A 26,374-nucleotide genomic window follows, 5' to 3' on the forward strand; every position below is an offset into this window, starting at 1 on the left:
ACCAGAAACGGAACATTACCGTGAAATCGAACATTATCGTGGACCAGACACAGAACATTACCGTGGACCAGAGACAGAACATTACCGTGAAACCAAAACAGAACATTATCGTGGACCAGAAACGGAACATTACCGTGAAACAGAAACACAAAATTATCGTGAACCAGAGACAGAACATTACCGTGGACCAGAGACAGAACATTACCGTGGACCAGAGACAGAACATTTCCGTGGACCAGAGACAGAACATTTCCGTGGACCAGAGACAGAACATTACCGTGGACCAGAGACAGAACATTACTGTGGACCAGAGACCGAACTTTACCTTGAAACCGAACATTACCGTGGACCAGAGACAGAATATTACCATGGACCAGAGACAGAACATTACCATGAAACAGAACATTATCGTGGACCAGAAACGGAACATTACCAAGAAACAGAACATTATCGTGGACCAAAGACGGAACATTATCGTGGACCAGAGACGGAACATTACCGTGAAACCGAACATTATCGTGGACCAGACACAGAACATTACCGTGGACAAGAGACAGAACATTACCATGAAACCGAACATTATCGTGGACCAGAAACGGAACATTACCGTGAAACAGAAACAAAAAATTATTGTGGACCACAAACGGAACATTACCTGATACAGAAACAGAACATTATCGTGGACCAGAGACGGAACATTACCGTGAAACCGAACATTATCGTGGACCAGAGATCGAACATTATCGTGGACCAGAGACAGAATATTACCGTGGACCAGAGACAGAACATTACCGTGGACCAGAGACAGAACATTACCGTGGACCAGAGACAGAACATTTCCGTGGACCAGAGACAGAACATTTCCGTGGACCAGAGACAGAACATTACCGTGGACCAGAGACAGAACATTACTGTGGACCAGAGACCGAACTTTACCTTGAAACCGAACATTACCGTGGACCAGAGACAGAATATTACCATGGACCAGAGACAGAACATTACCATGAAACAGAACATTATCGTGGACCAGAAAAGGAACATTACCGTGAAACAGAAACACAACATTATCGTGGACCAGAAACGGAACATTACCGTGAAACAGAAACAGAACATTAGCGTGGACCAGAGACAGAACATTACCGTGAAACAGAAAAACAACATTATCGTGGACCAGAAACGGAACATTACCGTGAAACAGAAACAGAACATTAGCGTGGACCAGAGACAGAACATTACCGTGAACCAGAGACAGAACATTACTGTGGACCAGAGACAGAACATTACCGTGAAACGGAAATAGAACATTACCGTGGACCAGAAACGGAACATTATCATGGACCAGAGACAGAACATTATCGTGGACAAAAGACGGAACATTATCATAGACCAGAGACGGAACATTACCGTGAAACGGAACATTATCGTGGACCAGACACAGAACATTACCGTGGACCAGAGACAGAACATTACCATGAAACCGAAACAGAACATTATCGTGGACCAGAAACGGAACATTACCGTGAAACAGAAACACAAAATTATCGTGGACCAGAAACGGAACATTACCGTGAAACAGAAACACAACATTATCGTGGACCAGAGACGGAACATTACCGTGAAACCGAACATTATCGTGGACCAGAGATCGAACATTACCGTGGACCAGAGACAGAACATTACCGTGGACCAGAGACAGAACATTACCGTGAAAAAGAAACAGAATATTACCGTGGACCAGAAACGGAACATTATCGTGGACCAGAGAAAGAACATTACCGTGGACCAGAGACAGAACATTATCGTGGACCAGAAACGGAACATTACCGTGAAAAAGAAACACAACATTATCGTGGACCAGAGACGGAACATTACCGTGAAACCGAACATTACCGTGGACCAGAAAGGGAACATTATCTTGGACCAGAGAAAGAACATTACCGTGGACCAGAGACAGAACATTATCGTGGACCAGAAACGGAACATTACCGTGAAAAAGAAACAGAACATTACCGTGGACCAGAAACGGAACATTACCGTGAAATCGAACATTATCGTGGACCAGACACAGAACATTACCGTGGACCAGAGACAGAACATTACCGTGAAACCAAAACAGAACATTATCGTGGACCAGAAACGGAACATTACCGTGAAACAGAAACACAAAATTATCGTGAACCAGAGACAGAACATTACCGTGGACCAGAGACAGAACATTACCGTGGACCAGAGACAGAACATTTCCGTGGACCAGAGACAGAACATTTCCGTGGACCAGAGACAGAACATTACCGTGGACCAGAGACATAACATTACTGTGGACCAGAGACCGAACTTTACCTTGAAACCATACATTACCGTGGACCAGAGACAGAATATTACCATGGACCAGAGACAGAACATTACCATGAAACAGAACATTATCGTGGACCAGAAACGGAACATTACCAAGAAACAGAACATTATCGTGGACCAAAGACGGAACATTATCGTGGACCAGAGACGGAACATTACCGTGAAACCGAACATTATCGTGGACCAGACACAGAACATTACCGTGGACCAGAGACAGAACATTACCATGAAACCGAACATTATCGTGGACCAGAAACGGAACATTACCGTGAAACAGAAACAAAAAATTATTGTGGACCACAAACGGAACATTACCGTGATACAGAAACAGAACATTATCGTGGACCAGAGATCGAACATTATCGTGGACCAGAGACAGAATATTACCGTGGACCAGAGACAGAACATTACCGTGGACCAGAGACAGAACATTACCGTGGACCAGAGACAGAACATTACCGTGGACCAGAGACAGAACATTTCCGTGGACCAGAGACAGAACATTTCCGTGGACCAGAGACAGAACATTACCGTGGACCAGAGACAGAACATTACTGTGGACCAGAGACCGAACTTTACCTTGAAACCGAACATTACCGTGGACCAGAGACAGAATATTACCATGGACCAGAGACAGAACATTACCATGAAACAGAACATTATCGTGGACCAGAAACGGAACATTACCGTGAAACAGAAACACAACATTATCGTGGACCAGAAACGGAACATTACCGTGAAACAGAAACAGAACATTAGCGTGGACCAGAGACAGAACATTACCGTGAACCAGAGACAGAACATTACTGTGGACCAGAGACAGAACATTACCGTGAAACGGAAATAGAACATTACCGTGGACCAGAAACGGAACATTATCATGGACCAGAGACAGAACATTATCGTGGACAAAAGACGGAACATTATCATAGACCAGAGACGGAACATTACCGTGAAACGGAACATTATCGTGGACCAGACACAGAACATTACCGTGGACCAGAGACAGAACATTACCATGAAACCGAAACAGAACATTATCGTGGACCAGAAACGGAACATTACCGTGAAACAGAAACACAAAATTATCGTGGACCAGAAACGGAACATTACCGTGAAACAGAAACACAACATTATCGTGGACCAGAGACGGAACATTACCGTGAAACAGAAACACAACATTATCGTGGACCAGAGACGGAACATTACCGTGAAACCGAACATTATCGTGGACCAGAGATCGAACATTACCGTGGACCAGAGACAGAACATTACCGTGGACCAGAGACAGAACATTACCGTGAAAAAGAAACAGAATATTACCGTGGACCAGAAACGGAACATTATCGTGGACCAGAGAAAGAACATTACCGTGGACCAGAGACAGAACATTATCGTGGACCAGAAACGGAACATTACCGTAAAAAAGAAACAGAACATTACCGTGGACCAGAAACGGAACATTATCGTGGACCAGAGAAAGAACATTACCGTGAAACCGAAACAGAACATTATCGTGGACCAGAAACGGAACATTACCGTGAAACCGAACATTATCGTGGACCAGACACAGAACATTACCGTGGACCAGAGACAGAACATTACCGTGAAACGGAAACAGAACATTACCGTGGACCAGAAACGGAACATTATCATGGACCAGAGACAGAACATTATCGTGGACCAAAGACGGAACATTATCATAGACCAGAGACGGAACATTACCGTGAAACCGAACATTATCGTGGACCAGACACAGAACATTACCGTGGACCAGAGACAGAACATTACCATGAAACCGAAACAGAACATTATCGTGGACCAGAAACGGAACATTACCGTGAAACAGAAACACAAAATTATCGTGGACCAGAAACGGAACATTACCGTGAAACAGAAACACAACATTATCGTGGACCAGAGACGGAACATTACCGTGAAACCGAACATTATCGTGGACCAGAGATCGAACATTACCGTGGACCAGAGACAGAACATTACCGTGAAAAAGAAACAGAACATTACCGTGGACCAGAAACGGAACATTATCGTGGACCAGAGAAAGAACATTACCATGGACCAGAGACAGAACATTATCGTGGACCAGAAACGGAACATTATCGTGAAAAAGAAACAGAACATTACCGTGGACCAGAAACGGAACATTATCGTGGACCAGAGAAAGAACATTACCGTGAAACCGAAACAGAACATAATCGTGGACCAGAAACGGAACATTACCGTGAAATTCGAATATTATCGTGGACCAGATACAGAACATTACCGTGGACCAGAGACAGAACATTACCGTGAAACCGAAACAGAACATTATCGTGGACCAGAAACGGAACATTACCGTGAAACAGAAACACAAAATTACCGTGGACCAGAGACAGAACATTACCGTGGACCAGAGACAGAACATTTCCGTGGACCAGAGACAGAACATTACCGTGGACCAGAGACAGAACATTACCGTGGACCAGAGACAGAACATTTCCGTGGACCAAAGACAGAACATTTCCGTGGACCAGAGACAGAACATTACCGTGGACCAGAGACAGAACATTACTGTGGACCAGAGACCGAACTTTACCTTGAAACCGAACATTATCGTGGACCAGAGATCGAACATTATCGTGGACCAGAGACAGAACATTACCGTGGACCAGAGACAGAACATTACCGTGGACCAGAGACCGAACATTACCTTGAAACCGAAAATTACCGTGGACCAGAAACAGAAAATTACCATGGACCAGAGACAGAACATTACCGTGAAACAGAACATTATCATGGACCAGAAACGGAACATTAACGTGAAACAGAAACACAACATTATCGTGGACCAGAGACGGAACATTATCGTGGACCAGAAACGGAACATTACCGTGAAACCGAAACAACATTATCGTGGACCAGACACGGAACATTACCGTGAAACCGAACATTATCGTGGACCAGAGATCGAACATTACCGTGGACCAGAGACAGAACATTACCGTGGACCAGAGACAGAACATTACCGTGGACCAGAGACCGAACTTTACCTTGAAACCGAACATTACCCTGGACAAGAGACAGAACATTACCATGGACCAGAGACAGAACCATATCGTGGATCAGAGACAGAACATTATCGTGGACCAGAGACGGAACATTATCGTGGACCAGAGACAGAACATTACCGTGAAACCGAAACAGAACATTATCGTTGACCAGAAACGGAACATTATCGTGAAACCGAACATTATCGTGGACCAGAAACACAAAATTATCGTGGACCAGAAATGGAACATTACCGTGAAACAGAAACACAACATTATCGTGGAACAGAGACGGAACATTACCGTGAAACCGAACATTACCGTGGACCAGAGACAGAACATTATCGTGGACCAGAGACGGAACATTACCGTGAAACCGAACATTATCGTGGACCAGAGATCGAACATTACCGTGGACCAGAGACAGAACATTACCGTGAAAAAGAAACAGAACATTACCGTGGACCAGAAACGGAACATTATCGTGGACCAGAGAAAGAACATTACCATGGACCAGAGACAGAACATTATCGTGGACCAGAAACGGAACATTATCGTGAAAAAGAAACAGAACATTACCGTGGACCAGAAACGGAACATTATCGTGGACCAGAGAAAGAACATTACCGTGAAACCGAAACAGAACATAATCGTGGACCAGAAACGGAACATTACCGTGAAATTCGAATATTATCGTGGACCAGATACATAACATTACCGTGGACCAGAGACAGAACATTACCGTGAAACCGAAACAGAACATTATCGTGGACCAGAAACGGAACATTACCGTGAAACAGAAACACAAAATTACCGTGGACCAGAGACAGAACATTACCGTGGACCAGAGACAGAACATTTCCGTGGACCAGAGACAGAACATTACCGTGGACCAGAGACAGAACATTACCGTGGACCAGAGACAGAACATTTCCGTGGACCAAAGACAGAACATTTCCGTGGACCAGAGACAGAATATTACCGTGGACCAGAGACAGAACATTACTGTGGACCAGAGACCGAACTTTACCTTGAAACCGAACATTATCGTGGACCAGAGATCGAACATTATCGTGGACCAGAGACAGAACATTACCGTGGACCAGAGACAGAACATTACCGTGGACCAGAGACCGAACATTACCTTGAAACCGAAAATTACCGTGGACCAGAAACAGAAAATTACCATGGACCAGAGACAGAACATTACCGTGAAACAGAACATTATCATGGACCAGAAACGGAACATTAACGTGAAACAGAAACACAACATTATCGTGGACCAGAGACGGAACATTATCGTGGACCAGAAACGGAACATTACCGTGAAACCGAAACAACATTATCGTGGACCAGACACGGAACATTACCGTGAAACCGAACATTATCGTGGACCAGAGATCGAACATTACCGTGGACCAGAGACAGAACATTACCGTGGACCAGAGACAGAACATTACCATGTACCAGAGACCGAACTTTACCTTGAAACCGAACATTACCCTGGACAAGAGACAGAACATTACCATGGACCAGAGACAGAACCATATCGTGGATCAGAGACAGAACATTATCGTGGACCAGAGACGGAACATTATCGTGGACCAGAGACAGAACATTACCGTGAAACCGAAACAGAACATTATCGTTGACCAGAAACGGAACATTATCGTGAAACCGAACATTATCGTGGACCAGAAACACAAAATTATCGTGGACCAGAAATGGAACATTACCATGAAACAGAAACACAACATTATCGTGGAACAGAGACGGAACATTACCGTGAAACCGAACATTACCGTGGACCAGAGACAGAACATTACCGTGGACCAGAGACAGAACATTACCGTGGACCAGAGACAGAACATTACCATGAAACCGAAACAGAACATTATCGTGGACCAGAAACGGAACATTACCGTGAAACAGAAACACAACATTATCGTGGACCAGAGACAGAACATTACCGTGGACCAGAAATGGAACATTACCGTGAAACCGAACATTATCGTGGACCAGAGACGGAACATTACCGTGAAACCGAACATTATCGTCGACCAGAAATCGAACATTATCGTGGACCAGAGACAGAACATTACCGTGGACCAGAAATGGAACATTACCGTGAAACCAAACATTACCATGGACCAGATACGGAACATTACCATTGACCAGAAACAGAAAATTACCATGGACCAGAGACAGAACATTACCGTGAAACAGAACATTATCATGGACCAGAAACGGAACATTACCGTGAAACAGAAACACAACATTATCGTGGACCAAAGACGGAAGATTATCATGGACCAGAGACGGAACATTACCGTGAAACCGAACATTATCGTGGACCAGACACAGAACATTACCGTGGACCAGAGACAGAACATTACCATGAAACCGAAACAGAACATTATCGTGGACCAGAAACGGAACATTACCGTGAAACAGAACATTATCGTGGACCAGAGATCGAACATTACCGTGGACCAGAGACAGAACATTACCGTGGACCAGAGACAGAACATTACCGTGAAAAAGAAACAAAACATTACCGTGGACCAGAAACGGAACATTATCTTGGACCAGAGAAAGAACATTACCGTGGACCAGAGACAGAACATTATCGTGGACCAGAGATCGAACATTACCGTGGACCAGAGACAGAACATTATCGTGGACCAGAAACGGAACATTACCATGAAACCGAACATTATCGTGGACCAGAGATCGAACATTACCGTGGACCAGAGACAGAACATTACCGTGGACCAGAGACAGAACATTACCGTGAAACCGAAACAGAACATTATCGTGGACCAGAAACGGAACATTACCGTGAAACAGAAACACAAAATTATCGTGGACCAGAGACAGAACATTACCGTGGACCAGAGACAGAACATTACCGTGGACCAGAGACAGAACATTTCCGTGGACCAGAGACAGAACATTTCCGTGGACCAGAGACAGAACATTTCCGTGGACCAGAGACAGAACATTACCGTGGACCAGAGACAGAACATTACTGTGGACCAGAGACCGAACTTTACCTTGAAACCGAACATTACCGTGGACCAGAGACAGAATATTACCATGGACCAGAGACAGAACATTACCATGAAACAGAACATTATCATGGACCAGAAACGGAACATTACCGTGAAACAGAAAAAAACATTATCGTGGACCAGAGACGGAACATTATCGTGAACCAGAAACGGAACATTATCGTGAAACCGAACATTATCGTGGACCAGAGACGGAACATTACCGTGAAACAGAATCACAATGTTACCGTGGACCAGAGACAGAACATTACCGTGAAACGGAAACAGAACATTACCGTGAAACCGAAACAGAACATTATCGTGGACCAGAAACGGAACATTACCGTGAAACAGAAACACAAAATTATCGTGGACCAGAAACGGAACATTACCATGAAACAGATCATTATCGTGGACAAAAGACGCAACATTATCGTGGACCAGAGACGGAACATTACCGTGAAACCAAACATTATCGTGGACCAGACACAGAACATTACCGTGGACCAGATACAGAACATTACCATGAAACCGAACATTATCGTGGACCAGAAACGGAACATTACCGTGAAACAGAAACAAAAAATTATCGTGGACCAGAAACGGAACATTACCGTGATACAGAAACAGAACATTATCGTGGACCAGAGATGGAAACATTACCGTGAAACCGAACATTATCGTGGACCAGAGATCGAACATTATCGTGGACCAGAGACAGAATATTACCGTGGACCAGAGACCGAACATTACCGTGGACCAGAGACAGAACATTACCGTGGACCATAGACCGAACATTACCGTGAAACAGAAACACAACATTACCGTGGACCAGAGACAGAACATTACCGTGAAACGGAAACAGAACATTACCGTGGACCAGAAACGGAACATTATCATGGACCAGAGACAGAACATTATCGTGGACCAAAGACGGAAGATTATCATGGACCAGAGACGGAACATTACCGTGAAACCGAACATTATCGTGGACCAGACACAGAACATTACCGTGGACCAGAGACAGAACATTACCATGAAACCGAAACAGAACATTATCGTGGACCAGAAACGGAACATTACCGTGAAACAGAAACACAAAATTATCGTGGACCAGAAACGGAACATTACCGTGAAACAGAAACACAACATTATCGTGGACCAGAGACGGAACATTAACGTGAAACCGAACATTATCGTGGACCAGAGATCGAACATTACCGTGGACCAGAGACAGAACATTACCGTGGACCAGAGACAGAACATTACCGTGAAAAAGAAACAGAACATTACCGTGGACCAGAAACGGAACATTATCGTGGACCAGAGAAAGAACATTACCGTGGACCAGAGACAGAACATTATCGTGGACCAGAAACGGAACATTACCGTGAAAAAGAAACAGAACATTACCGTGGACCAGAAACGGAACATTATCGTGGACCAGAGAAAGAACATTACCGTGAAACCGAAACAGAACATTATCGTGGACCAGAAACGAACATTACCGTGAAACCGAACATTATCGTGGACCAGACACAGAACATTACCGTGGACCAGAGACAGAACATTACCGTGAAACGGAAACAGAACATTACCGTGGACCAGAAACGGAACATTATCATGGACCAGAGACAGAACATTATCGTGGACCAAAGACGGAACATTATCATAGACCAGAGACGGAACATTACCGTGAAACCGAACATTATCGTGGACCAGACACAGAACATTACCGTGGACCAGAGACAGAACATTACCATGAAACCGAAACAGAACATTATCGTGGACCAGAAACGGAACATTACCGTGAAACAGAAACACAAAATTATCGTGGACCAGAAACGGAACATTACCGTGAAACAGAAACACAACATTATCGTGGACCAGAGACGGAACATTACCGTGAAACCGAACATTATCGTGGACCAGAGATCGAACATTACCGTGAAACCGAAACAGAACATTATTGTGGACCAGAAACGGAACATTACCGTGAAATTCGAATATTATCGTGGACCAGATACAGAACATTACCGTGGACCAGAAACGGAACATTATCGTGGACCAGAGAAAGAACATTACCGTGAAACCGAAACAGAACATTATCGTGGACCAGAAACGGAACATTACCGTGAAATTCGAATATTATCGTGGACCAGATACAGAACATTACCGTGGACCAGAGACAGAACATTACCGTGAAACCGAAACAGAACATTATTGTGGACCAGAAACGGAACATTACCGTGAAACAGAAACACAAAATTATCGTGGACCAGAGATAGAACATTACCGTGGACCAGAGACAGAACATTACCGTGGACCAGAGACAGAACATTTCCATGGACCAGAGATCGAACATTATCGTGGACCAGAGACAGAACATTACCGTGGACCAGAGACAGAACATTACCGTGGACCAGAGACCGAACATTACCTTGAAACCGAAAATTACCGTGGACCAGAAACAGAAAATTACCATGGACCAGAGACAGAACATTACCGTGAAACAGAACATTATCATGGACCAGAAACGGAACATTAACGTGAAACAGAAACACAACATTATCGTGGACCAGAGACGGAACATTATCGTGGACCAGAAACGGAACATTACCGTGAAACCGAAACAACATTATCGTGGACCAGACACGGAACATTACCGTGAAACCGAACATTATCGTGGACCAGAGATCGAACATTACCGTGGACCAGAGACAGAACATTACCGTGGACCAGAGACAGAACATTACCGTGGACCAGAGACCGAACTTTACCTTGAAACCGAACATTACCCTGGACCAGAGACAGAACATTACCATGGACCAGAGACAGAACCATATCGTGGATCAGAGACAGAACATTATCGTGGACCAGAGACGGAACATTATCGTGGACCAGAGACAGAACATTACCGTGAAACCGAAACAGAACATTATCGTTGACCAGAAACGGAACATTATCGTGAAACCGAACATTATCGTGGACCAGAAACACAAAATTATCGTGGACCAGAAATGGAACATTACCGTGAAACAGAAACACAACATTATCGTGGAACAGAGACGGAACATTACCGTGAAACCGAACATTACCGTGGACCAGAGACAGAACATTACCGTGGACCAGAGACAGAACATTACCGTGAAACCGAAACAGAACATTATCGTGGACCAGAAACGGAACATTACCGTGAAACAGGAACACAACATTATCGTGGACCAGAGACAGAACATTACCGTGAAAAAGAACATTATCGTGGACCAGACACAGAACATTACCGTGGACCAGAGACAGAACATTACCATGAAACCGAAACAGAACATTATCGTGGACCAGAAACGGAACATTACCGTGAAACAGAAACACAAAATTATCGTGGACCAGAAACGGAACATTACCGTGAAACAGAAACACAACATTATCGTGGACCAGAGACGGAACATTACCGTGAAACCGAACATTACCGTGGACCAGAAACGGAACATTATCTTGGACCAGAGAAAGAACATTACCGTGGACCAGAGACAGAACATTATCGTGGACCAGAGATCGAACATTACCGTGGACCAGAGACAGAACATTATCGTGGACCAGAAACGGAACATTACCGTGAAAAAGAAACAGAACATTACCGTGGACCAGAAACGGAACATTACCGTGAAATCGAACATTATCGTGGACCAGACACAGAACATTACCGTGGACCAGAGACAGAACATTACCGTGAAACCGAAACAGAACATTATCGTGGACCAGAAACGGAACATTACCGTGAAACAGAAACACAAAATTATCGTGGACCAGAGACAGAACATTACCGTGGACCAGAGACAGAACGTTACCGTGGACCAGAGACAGAACATTACCGTGGACCAGAGACAGAACATTTCCGTGGACCAGAGACAGAACATTTCCGTGGACCAGAGACAGAACATTACCGTGGACCAGAGACAGAACATTACTGTGGACCAGAGACCGAACTTTACCTTGAAACCGAACATTACCGTGGACCAGAGACAGAATATTACCATGGACCAGAGACAGAACATTACCATGAAACAGAACATTATCGTGGACCAGAAACGGAACATTACCATGAAACAGAACATTATCGTGGACCAAAGACGGAACATTATCGTGGACCAGAGACGGAACATTACCGTGAAACCGAACATTATCGTGGACCAGACACAGAACATTACCGTGGACCAGAGACAGAACATTACCATGAAACCGAACATTATCGTGGACCAGAAACGGAACATTACCGTGAAACAGAAACAAAAAATTATTGTGGACCACAAACGGAACATTACCGTGATACAGAAACAGAACATTATCGTGGACCAGAGACGGAACATTACCGTGAAACCGAACATTATCGTGGACCAGAGATCGAACATTATCGTGGACCAGAGACAGAATATTACCGTGGACCAGAGACAGAACATTACCGTGGACCAGAGACAGAACATTTCCGTGGACCAGAGACAGAACATTTCCGTGGACCAGAGACAGAACATTACCGTGGACCAGAGACAGAACATTACTGTGGACCAGAGACCGAACTTTACCTTGAAACCGAACATTACCGTGGACCAGAGACAGAACATTACCATGGACCAGAGACAGAACATTACCATGAAACAGAACATTATCGTGGACCAGAAACGGAACATTACCGTGAAACAGAAACACAATATTATCGTGGACCAGAAACCGAACATTACCGTGAAACAGAAACAGAACATTAGCGTGGACCAGAGACAGAACATTACCGTGAAACAGAAAAACAACATTATCGTGGACCAGAAACGGAACATTACCGTGAAACAGAAACAGAACATTAGCGTGGACCAGAGACAGAACATTACCGTGAACCAGATACAGAACATTACCGTGGACCAGAGACAGAACATTACCGTGAAACGGAAATAGAACATTACCGTGGACCAGAGACAGAACATTACCATGAAACCGAAACAGAACATTATCGTGGACCAGAAACGGAACATTACCGTGAAACAGAAACACAAAATTATCGTGGACCAGAAACGGAACATTACCGTGAAACAGAAACACAACATTATCGTGGACCAGAGACGGAACATTACCGTGAAACCGAACATTATCGTGGACCAGAGATCGAACATTACCATGGACCAGAGACAGAACATTACCGTGAAAAAGAAACAGAACATTACCGTGGACCAGAAACGGAACATTATCGTGGACCAGAGAAAGAACATTACCGTGGACCAGAGACAGAACATTATCGTGGACCAGAAACGGAACATTACCGTGAAAAAAAAACAGAACATTACCGTGGACCAGAAACAGAACATTATCGTGGACCAAAGACGGAACATTATCATAGACCAGAGACGGAACATTACCGTGAAACCGAACATTATCGTGGACCAGACACAGAACATTACCGTGGACCAGAGACAGAACATTACCATGAAACCGAAACAGAACATTATCGTGGACCAGAAATGGAACATTACCGTGAAACAGAAACACAAAATTATCGTGGACCAGAAACGGAACATTACCGTGAAACAGAAACACAACATTATCGTGGACCAGAGACGGAACATTACCGTGAAACCGAACATTATCGTGGACCAGAGATCGAACATTACCGTGGACCAGAGACAGAACATTACCGTGAAAAAGAAACAGAACATTACCGTGGACCAGAAACGGAACATTATCGTGGACCAGAGAAAGAACATTACCGTGAAACCGAAACAGAACATTATCGTGGACCAGAAACGGAACATTACCGTGAAACCGAATATTATCGTGGACCAGACACAGAACATTACCGTGGACCAGAGACAGAACATTACCGTGAAACCGAAACAGAACATTATCGTGGACCAGAAACGGAACATTACCGTGAAACAGAAACACAAAATTATCGTGGACCAGAGATAGAACATTACCGTGGACCAGAGACAGAACATTACCGTGGACCAGAGACAGAACATTTCCGTGGACCAAAGACAGAACATTTCCGTGGAGCAGAGACAGAACATTACCGTGGACCAGAGACAGAACATTACTGTGGACCAGGGACCGAACTTTACCTTGAAACCGAACATTATCGTGGACCAGAGATCGAACATTATCGTGGACCAGAGACAGAACATTACCGTGGACCAGAGACAGAACATTACCGTGGACCAGAGACCGAACATTACCTTGAAACCGAAAATTACCGTGGACCACAAACAGAAAATTACCATGGACCAGAGACAGAACATTACCGTGAAACAGAACATTATCATGGACCAGAAACGGAACATTAACGTGAAACAGAAACACAACATTATCGTGGACCAGAGACGGAACATTACCGTGGACCAGAGACGGAACATTACCGTTAAACCGAAACAGAACATTATCGTGGACCAGAAACGGAACATTACCGTGAAACCGAAACAACATTATCGTGGACCAGACACGGAACATTACCGTGAAACCGAACATTATCGTGGACCAGAGATCGAACATTACCGTGGACCAGAGACAGAACATTACCGTGGACCAGAGACAGAACATTACCGTGGACCAGAGACCGAACTTTACCTTGAAACCGAACATTACCCTGGACCAGAGACAGAACATTACCATGGACCAGAGACAGAACCATATCGTGAAACACAACATTATCGTGGACCAGACACGGAACATTACCGTGAAACCGAACATTATCGTGGACCAGAGATCGAACATTACCATGGACCAGAGACAGAACATTACCGTGAAAAAGAAACAGAACATTACCGTGGACCAGAAACGGAACATTATCGTGGACCAGAGAAAGAACATTACCGTGGACCAGAGACAGAAAATTATCGTGGACCAGAAACGGAACATTACCGTGAAAAAGAAACAGAACATTACCGTGGACCAGAAACAGAACATTATCGTGGACCAAAGACGGAACATTATCATAGACCAGAGACGGAACATTACCGTGAAACCGAACATTATCGTGGACCAGACACAGAACATTACCGTGGACCAGAGACAGAACATTACCATGAAACCGAAACAGAACATTATCGTGGACCAGAAATGGAACATTACCGTGAAACAGAAACACAAAATTATCGTGGACCAGAAACGGAACATTACCGTGAAACAGAAACACAACATTATCGTGGACCAGAGACGGAACATTACCGTGAAACCGAACATTATCGTGGACCAGAGATCGAACATTACCGTGGACCAGAGACAGAACATTACCGTGAAAAAGAAACAGAACATTACCGTGGACCAGAAACGGAACATTATCGTGGACCAGACAAAGAACATTACCGTGAAACCGAAACAGAACATTATCGTGGACCAGAAACGGAACATTACCGTGAAACCGAATATTATCGTGGACCAGACACAGAACATTACCGTGGACCAGAGACAGAACATTACCGTGAAACCGAAACAGAACATTATCGTGGACCAGAAACGGAACATTACCGTGAAACAGAAACACAAAATTATCGTGGACCAGAGATAGAACATTACCGTGGACCAGAGACAGAACATTACCGTGGACCAGAGACAGAACATTTCCGTGGACCAAAGACAGAACATTTCCGTGGAGCAGAGACAGAACATTACCGTGGACCAGAGACAGAACATTACTGTGGACCAGGGACCGAACTTTACCTTGAAACCGAACATTATCGTGGACCAGAGATCGAACATTATCGTGGACCAGAGACAGAACATTACCGTGGACCAGAGACAGAACATTACCGTGGACCAGAGACCGAACATTACCTTGAAACCGAAAATTACCGTGGACCAGAAACAGAAAATTACCATGGACCAGAGACAGAACATTACCGTGAAACAGAACATTATCATGGACCAGAAACGGAACATTAACGTGAAACAGAAACACAACATTATCGTGGACCAGAGACGGAACATTACCGTGGACCAGAGACGGAACATTACCGTTAAACCGAAACAGAACATTATCGTGGACCAGAAACGGAACATTACCGTGAAACCGAAACAACATTATCGTGGACCAGACACGGAACATTACCGTGAAACCGAACATTATCGTGGACCAGAGATCGAACATTACCGTGGACCAGAGACAGAACATTACCGTGGACCAGAGACAGAACATTACCGTGGACCAGAGACCGAACTTTACCTTGAAACCGAACATTACCCTGGACCAGAGACAGAACATTACCATGGACCAGAGACAGAACCATATCGTGAAACACAACATTATCGTGGACCAGACACGGAACATTACCGTGAAACCGAACATTATCGTGGACCAGAGATCGAACATTACCATGGACCAGAGACAGAACATTACCGTGAAAAAGAAACAGAACATTACCGTGGACCAGAAACGGAACATTATCGTGGACCAGAGAAAGAACATTACCGTGGACCAGAGACAGAAAATTATCGTGGACCAGAAACGGAACATTACCGTGAAAAAGAAACAGAACATTACCGTGGACCAGAAACAGAACATTATCGTGGACCAAAGACGGAACATTATCATAGACCAGAGACGGAACATTACCGTGAAACCGAACATTATCGTGGACCAGACACAGAACATTACCGTGGACCAGAGACAGAACATTACCATGAAACCGAAACAGAACATTATCGTGGACCAGAGAAAGAACATTACCATGGACCAGAGACAGAACATTATCGTGGACCAGAAACGGAACATTATCGTGAAAAAGAAACAGAACATTACCGTGGACCAGAAACGGAACATTATCGTGGACCAGAGAAAGAACATTACCGTGAAACCGAAACAGAACATTATCGTGGACCAGAAACGGAACATTACCGTGAAACCGAATATTATCGTGGACCAGACACAGAACATTACCGTGGACCAGAGACAGAACATTACCGTGAAACCGAAACAGAACATTATCGTGGACCAGAAACGGAACATTACCGTGAAACAGAAACACAAAATTATCGTGGACCAGAGATAGAACATTACCGTGGACCAGAGACAGAACATTACCGTGGACCAGACACAGAACATTTCCGTGGACCAAAGACAGAACATTTCCGTGGAGCAGAGACAGAACATTACCGTGGACCAGAGACAGAACATTACTGTGGACCAGGGACCGAACTTTACCTTGAAACCGAACATTATCGTGGACCAGAGATCGAACATTATCGTGGACCAGAGACAGAACATTACCGTGGACCAGAGACAGAACATTACCGTGGACCAGAGACAGAACATTACCGTGAAACAGAACATTATCATGGACCAGAAACGGAACATTAACGTGAAACAGAAACACAACATTATCGTGGACCAGAGACGGAACATTACCGTGGACCAGAGACGGAACATTACCGTTAAACCGAAACAGAACATTATCGTGGACCAGAAACGGAACATTACCGTGAAACCGAAACAACATTATCGTGGACCAGACACGGAACATTACCGTGAAACCGAACATTATCGTGGACCAGAGATCGAACATTACCGTGGACCAGAGACAGAACATTACCGTGGACCAGAGACAGAACATTACCGTGGACCAGAGACCGAACTTTACCTTGAAACCGAACATTACCCTGGACCAGAGACAGAACATTACCATGGACCAGAGACAGAACCATATCGTGAAAGAGAACATTATCATGTACCAGAAACGGAACATTACCGTGAAACAGAAACAGAACATTATCGTGGACCAGAAACGGAACATTACCGTGAAACCGAAACAGAAGATTATCGTGGACCAGAAACGGAACATTACCGTGAAACAGAAACACAACATTACCGTGGACCAGAGACAGAACATTACCTTGAAACCAAAACAGAACATTATCGTGGACCAGAAACGGAACATTATCGTGGACCAGAGACAGAACATTACCGTGAAACCGAAACAGAACATTATCGTGGACCAGAAATGGAACATCATCGTGGACCAGAGACAGAACATTATCGTGGATCAGAGACAGAACATTACCGTGAAACCTAAACAGAACATTATCGTTGACCAGAAACGGAACATTATCGTGAAACAGAAACACAACATTATCGTGGAACAGAGACGGAACATTACCGTGAAACCGAACATTACCGTGGACCAGAGAGAGAACATTACCGTGGACCAGAGACAGAACATTACCGTGAAACCGAAACAGAACATTATCGTGGACCAGAAACGGAACATTACCGTGAAACAGAAACACAACATTATCGTGGACCAGAGACGGAACATTACCGTGGACCAGAAATGGAACATTACCGTGAAACCGAACATTATCGTGGACCAGAGACGGAACATTACCGTGAAACCGAACATTATCGTGGACCAGAGACGGAACATTACCGTGGACCAGAAATGGAACATTACCGTGAAACCAAACATTACCATGGACCAGATACGGAACATTACCGTGGACCAGAAACAGAAAATTACCATGGACCAGAGACAGAACATTACCGTGAAACAGAACATTATCATGGACCAGAAACGGAACATTACCGTGAAACAGAAACACAAAATTATCGTGGACCAGAAACGGAACATTACCGTGAAACAGAAACACAACATTATCGTGGACCAGAGACAGAACATTACCGTGGACCAGAGACAGAACATTTCCGTGGACCAGAGACAGAACATTTCCGTGGACCAGAGACAGAACAATACCGTGGACCAGAGACAGAACATTACTGTGGACCAGAGACCGAACTTTACCTTGAAACCGAACATTACCGTGGACCAGAGACAGAATATTACCATGGACCAGAGACAGAACATTACCATGAAACAGAACATTATCATGGACCAGAAACGGAACATTACCGTGAAACAGAAACACAACATTATCGTGGACCAGAGAAGGAACATTACCGTGGACCAGAGACGGAACATTACCGTGAAACCGAACATTATCGTGGACCAGACACAGAACATTACCATGAAACCGAAACAGAACATTATCGTGGACCAGAAACAGAACATTACCGTGAAACAGAAAAACAACATTACCGTGGACCAGAGATAGAACATTACCGTGGACCAGAGACAGAACATTACCGTGGACCAGACACAGAACATTTCCGTGGACCAAAGACAGAACATTTCCGTGGAGCAGAGACAGAACATTACCGTGGACCAGAGACAGAACATTACTGTGGACCAGGGACCGAACTTTACCTTGAAACCGAACATTATCGTGGACCAGAGATCGAACATTATCGTGGACCAGAGACAGAACATTACCGTGGACCAGAGACAGAACATTACCGTGGACCAGAGACCGAACATTACCTTGAAACCGAAAATTACGGTGGACCAGAAACAGAAAATTACCATGGACCAGAGACAGAACATTACCGTGAAACAGAACATTATCATGGACCAGAAACGGAACATTAACGTGAAACAGAAACACAACATTATCGTGGACCAGAGACGGAACATTACCGTGGACCAGAGACGGAACATTACCGTTAAACCGAAACAGAACATTATCGTGGACCAGAAACGGAACATTACCGTGAAACCGAAACAACATTATCGTGGACCAGACACGGAACATTACCGTGAAACCGAACATTATCGTGGACCAGAGATCGAACATTACCGTGGACCAGAGACAGAACATTACCGTGGACCAGAGACAGAACATTACCGTGGACCAGAGACCGAACTTTACCTTGAAACCGAACATTACCCTGGACCAGAGACAGAACATTACCATGGACCAGAGACAGAACCATATCGTGAAAGAGAACATTATCATGTACCAGAAACGGAACATTACCGTGAAACAGAAACAGAACATTATCGTGGACCAGAAACGGAACATTACCGTGAAACCGAAACAGAAGATTATCGTGGACCAGAAACGGAACATTACCGTGAAACAGAAACACAACATTACCGTGGACCAGAGACAGAACATTACCTTGAAACCAAAACAGAACATTATCGTTGACCAGAAACGGAACATTATCGTGGACCAGAGACAGAACATTACCGTGAAACCGAAACAGAACATTATCGTGGACCAGAAATGGAACATTATCGTGGACCAGAGACAGAACATTATCGTGGATCAGAGACAGAACATTATCGTGGACCAGAGACGGAATATTATCATGGACCAGAGACAGAACATTACCGTGAAACCTAAACAGAACATTATCGTTGACCAGAAACGGAACATTATCGTGAAACCGAACATTATCGTGGACCAGAAACACAAAAATATCGTGGACCAGAAATGGAACATTACCGTGAAACAGAAACACAACATTATCGTGGAACAGAGACGGAACATTACCGTGAAACCGAACATTACCGTGGACCAGAGAGAGAACATTACCGTGGACCAGAGACAGAACATTACCGTGAAACCGAAACAGAACATTTCCGTGGACCAGAGACAGAACAATACCGTGGACCAGAGACAGAACATTACTGTGGACCAGAGACCGAACTTTACCTTGAAACCGAACATTACCGTGGACCAGAGACAGAATATTACCATGGACCAGAGACAGAACATTACCATGAAACAGAACATTATCATGGACCAGAAACGGAACATTACCGTGAAACAGAAACACAACATTATCGTGGACCAGAGAAGGAACATTACCGTGGACCAGAGACGGAACATTACCGTGAAACCGAACATTATCGTGGACCAGACACAGAACATTACCATGAAACCGAAACAGAACATTATCGTGGACCAGAAACAGAACATTACCGTGAAACAGAAAAACAACATTACCGTGGACCAGAGATAGAACATTACCGTGGACCAGAGACAGAACATTACCGTGGACCAGACACAGAACATTTCCGTGGACCAAAGACAGAACATTTCCGTGGAGCAGAGACAGAACATTACCGTGGACCAGAGACAGAACATTACTGTGGACCAGGGACCGAACTTTACCTTGAAACCGAACATTATCGTGGACCAGAGATCGAACATTATCGTGGACCAGAGACAGAACATTACCGTGGACCAGAGACAGAACATTACCGTGGACCAGAGACCGAACATTACCTTGAAACCGAAAATTACGGTGGACCAGAAACAGAAAATTACCATGGACCAGAGACAGAACATTACCGTGAAACAGAACATTATCATGGACCAGAAACGGAACATTAACGTGAAACAGAAACACAACATTATCGTGGACCAGAGACGGAACATTACCGTGGACCAGAGACGGAACATTACCGTTAAACCGAAACAGAACATTATCGTGGACCAGAAACGGAACATTACCGTGAAACCGAAACAACATTATCGTGGACCAGACACGGAACATTACCGTGAAACCGAACATTATCGTGGACCAGAGATCGAACATTACCGTGGACCAGAGACAGAACATTACCGTGGACCAGAGACAGAACATTACCGTGGACCAGAGACCGAACTTTACCTTGAAACCGAACATTACCCTGGACCAGAGACAGAACATTACCATGGACCAGAGACAGAACCATATCGTGAAAGAGAACATTATCATGTACCAGAAACGGAACATTACCGTGAAACAGAAACAGAACATTATCGTGGACCAGAAACGGAACATTACCGTGAAACCGAAACAGAAGATTATCGTGGACCAGAAACGGAACATTACCGTGAAACAGAAACACAACATTACCGTGGACCAGAGACAGAACATTACCTTGAAACCAAAACAGAACATTATCGTGGACCAGAAACGGAACATTATCGTGGACCAGAGACAGAACATTACCGTGAAACCGAAACAGAACATTATCGTGGACCAGAAATGGAACATTATCGTGGACCAGAGACAGAACATTATCGTGGATCAGAGACAGAACATTATCGTGGACCAGAGACGGAATATTATCATGGACCAGAGACAGAACATTACCGTGAAACCTAAACAGAACATTATCGTTGACCAGAAACGGAACATTATCGTGAAACCGAACATTATCGTGGACCAGAAACACAAAATTATCGTGGACCAGAAATGGAACATTACCGTGAAACAGAAACACAACATTATCGTGGAACAGAGACGGAACATTACCGTGAAACCGAACATTACCGTGGACCAGAGAGAGAACATTACCGTGGACCAGAGACAGAACATTACCGTGAAACCGAAACAGAACATTATCGTGGACCAGAAACGGAACATTACCGTGAAACAGAAACACAACATTATCGTGGACCAGAGACGGAACATTACCGTGGACCAGAAATGGAACATTACCGTGAAACCGAACATTATCGTGGACCAGAGACGGAACATTACCGTGAAACCGAACATTATCGTGGACCAGACACGGAACATTACCGTGGACCAGAAATGGAACATTACCGTGAAACCAAACATTACCATGGACCAGATACGGAACATTACCGTGGACCAGAAACAGAAAATTACCATGGACCAGAGACAGAACATTACCGTGAAACAGAACATTATCATGGACCAGAAACGGAACATTACCGTGAAACAGAAACACAAAATTATCGTGGACCAGAAACGGAACATTACCGTGAAACAGAAACACAACATTATCGTGGACCAGAGACAGAACATTACCGTGGACCAGAGACAGAACATTTCCGTGGACCAGAGACAGAACATTTCCGTGGACCAGAGACAGAACATTACCGTGGACCAGAGACAGAACATTACTGTGGACCAGAGACCGAACTTTACCTTGAAACCGAACATTACCGTGGACCAGAGACAGAATATTACCATGGACCAGAGACAGAACATTACCATGAAACAGAACATTATCATGGACCAGAAACGGAACATTACCGTGAAACAGAAACACAACATTATCGTGGACCAGAGAAGGAACATTACCGTGGACCAGAGACGGAACATTACCGTGAAACCGAACATTATCGTGGACCAGACACAGAACATTACCATGAAACCGAAACAGAACATTATCGTGGACCAGAAACAGAACATTACCGTGAAACAGAAAAACAACATTACCGTGGACCAGAGACAGAACATTACCTTGAAACCAAAACAGAACATTATCGTGGACCAGAAAAGGAACATTATCGTGGACCAGAGACAGAACATTATCGTGAAACCGAAACATAACATTATCGTGGACCAGAAACGGAACATTATCGTGGACCAGAGACAGAACATTATCGTGGATCAGAGACAGAACATTATCGTGGACCAGAAACGGAACATTATCATGGACCAGAGACACAACATTACCGTGAAACCTAAACAGAACATTATCGTTGACCAGAAACGGAATATTATCGTGAAACCGAACATTATAGTGGACCAGAGACAGAACATTACCGTGGACCAGAGACAGAACATTACCGTGAAACCGAAACAGAACATTACCGTGGACCAGAACATTACCGTGAAACCGAACATTATCGTGAAACCGAACATTATCGTGGACCAGAGACCGAACATGACCGTGAAACCGAACATTACCGTGGACCAGAGACCAAACATTACCATGAAACCGAAACAGAACATTATCGTGGACCAGAAACGGAACATTACCGTGAAACAGAAAAACAACATTATCGTGGACCAGAGACGGAACATTATCGTGGACCAGAAACGGAACATTATCGTGAAACCGAACATTATCGTGGACCAGAGACGGAACATTACCGTGAAACAGAAACACAACATTATCGTCGACCAGAAACGGAACATTACCGTGAAACAGAAACAGAACATTAGCGTGGACCAGAGACAGAACATTACCGTGAAACAGAAACACAACATTATCGTGGACGAGAAACGGAACATTACCGTGAAACAGAAAAAGAACATTAGCGTGGACCAGAGACAGAACATTACCGTGAACAAGAGACAGAACATTACCGTGAAACAGAATCACAACATTACCGTTGACCACAGACAGAACATTACCGTGAAATGGAAACAGAACATTACCGTGAAACCGAAACAGAACATTATCGTGGACCAAAGACGGAACATTATCGTGGACCAGAGACGGAACATTACCGTGAAACGGAACATTATCGTGGACCAGTCACAGAACATTACCGTGGACCAGAGACAGAACATTACCATGAAACCGAAACAGAACATTATCGTGGACCAGAAACGGAACATTACCGTGAAACAGAAACACAAAATTATCGTGGACCAGAAACGGAACATTACCGTGAAACCTAAACAGAACATTATCGTGGACCAGAGACGGAACATTACCGTGAAACCGAACATTATCGTGGACCAGAGATCGAACATTACCGTGGACCAGAGACAGAACATTATCGTGGACCAGAGAAGGAACATTACCGTGGACCAGAGACGGAACATTACCGTGAAACCGAAACAGAATATTATCGTGGACCAGAAACGGAACATTACCGTGAAACCGAAACAGAACATTATCGTGGACCAGAGACAGAATATTACCGTGGACCAGAGACAGAACATTACCGTGGACCAGAGACAGAACATTATCGTGGACCAGAAACGGAACATTACCGTGAAACAGAAACACAAAATTATTGTGGACCAGAAACGGAACATTACCGTGAAACAGAAACACAACATTATCGTGGACCAGAGCCGGAACATTACCGTGAAACCGAACATTATCGTGGACCAGAGATCGAACATTACCGTGGACCAGAGACAGAACATTACCGTGGACCAGAGACAGAACATTACCGTGAAAAAGAAACAGAACATTACCGTGGACCAGATACGGAACATTATCGTGGAGCAGAGAAAGAACATTACCGTGAAACCGAAACAGAACATTATCGTGGACCAGAAACGGAACATTACCGTGAAACCGAACATTATCGTGGACCAGACACAGAACATGACCGTGGACCAGAGACAGAACATTACCGTGAAACCGAAACAGAACATTATCGTGGACCAGAAATGGAACATTACCGTGAAACCGAACATTATCGTGGACCAGAGATCGAACATTACCGTGGACCAGAGACAGAACATTACCGTGGACCAGAGACAGAACATTTCCGTGGACCAGAGACAGAACATTTCCGTGGACCAGAGACAGAACATTACCGTGGACCAGAGACAGAACATTACTGTGGACCAGAGACCGAACTTTACCTTGAAACCGAACATTACCGTGGACCAGAGACAGAATATTACCATGGACCAGAGACAGAACATTACCATGAAACAGAACATTATCATGGACCAGAAACGGAACATTACCGTGAAAAAGAAAAACAATATTATCGTGGACCAGAGACGGAACATTATCGTGGACCAGAAACGGAACATTATCGTGAAACCGAACATTATCGTGGACCAGAGACGGAACATTACCGTGAAACAGAAACACAATATTATCGTCGACCAGAAACGGAACATTACCGTGAAACAGAAACAGAACATTAGCGTGGACCAGAGACAGAACATTACCGTGAAACAGAAACAGAACGTTATCGTGGACCAGAAACGGAACATTACCGTGAAACAGAAACAGAACATTAGCGTGGACCAGAGACAGAACATTACCATGAACAAGAGACAGAACATTACCGTGAAACAGAATCACAACATTACCGTGGACCAGAGACAGAACATTACCGTGAAATGGAAACAGAACATTACCGTGAAACCGAAACAGAACATTATCGTGGACCAAAGACGGAACATTATCGTGGACCAGAGACGGAACATTACCGTGAAACCGAACATTATCGTGGACCAGACACAGAACATTACCGTGGACCAGAGACAGAACATTACCATGAAACCGAAACAGAACATTATCGTGGACCAGAAACGGAACATTACCGTGAAACAGAAACACAAAATTATCGTGGACCAGAAACGGAACATTA

The sequence above is a fragment of the Leuresthes tenuis genome, unplaced genomic scaffold, assembly GCF_036924035.1.
Source record: "Leuresthes tenuis unplaced genomic scaffold, fLeuTen1.0.hap1 SCAF_1, whole genome shotgun sequence".
Classification (NCBI taxonomy): Eukaryota; Metazoa; Chordata; class Actinopteri; order Atheriniformes; family Atherinopsidae; genus Leuresthes; species Leuresthes tenuis.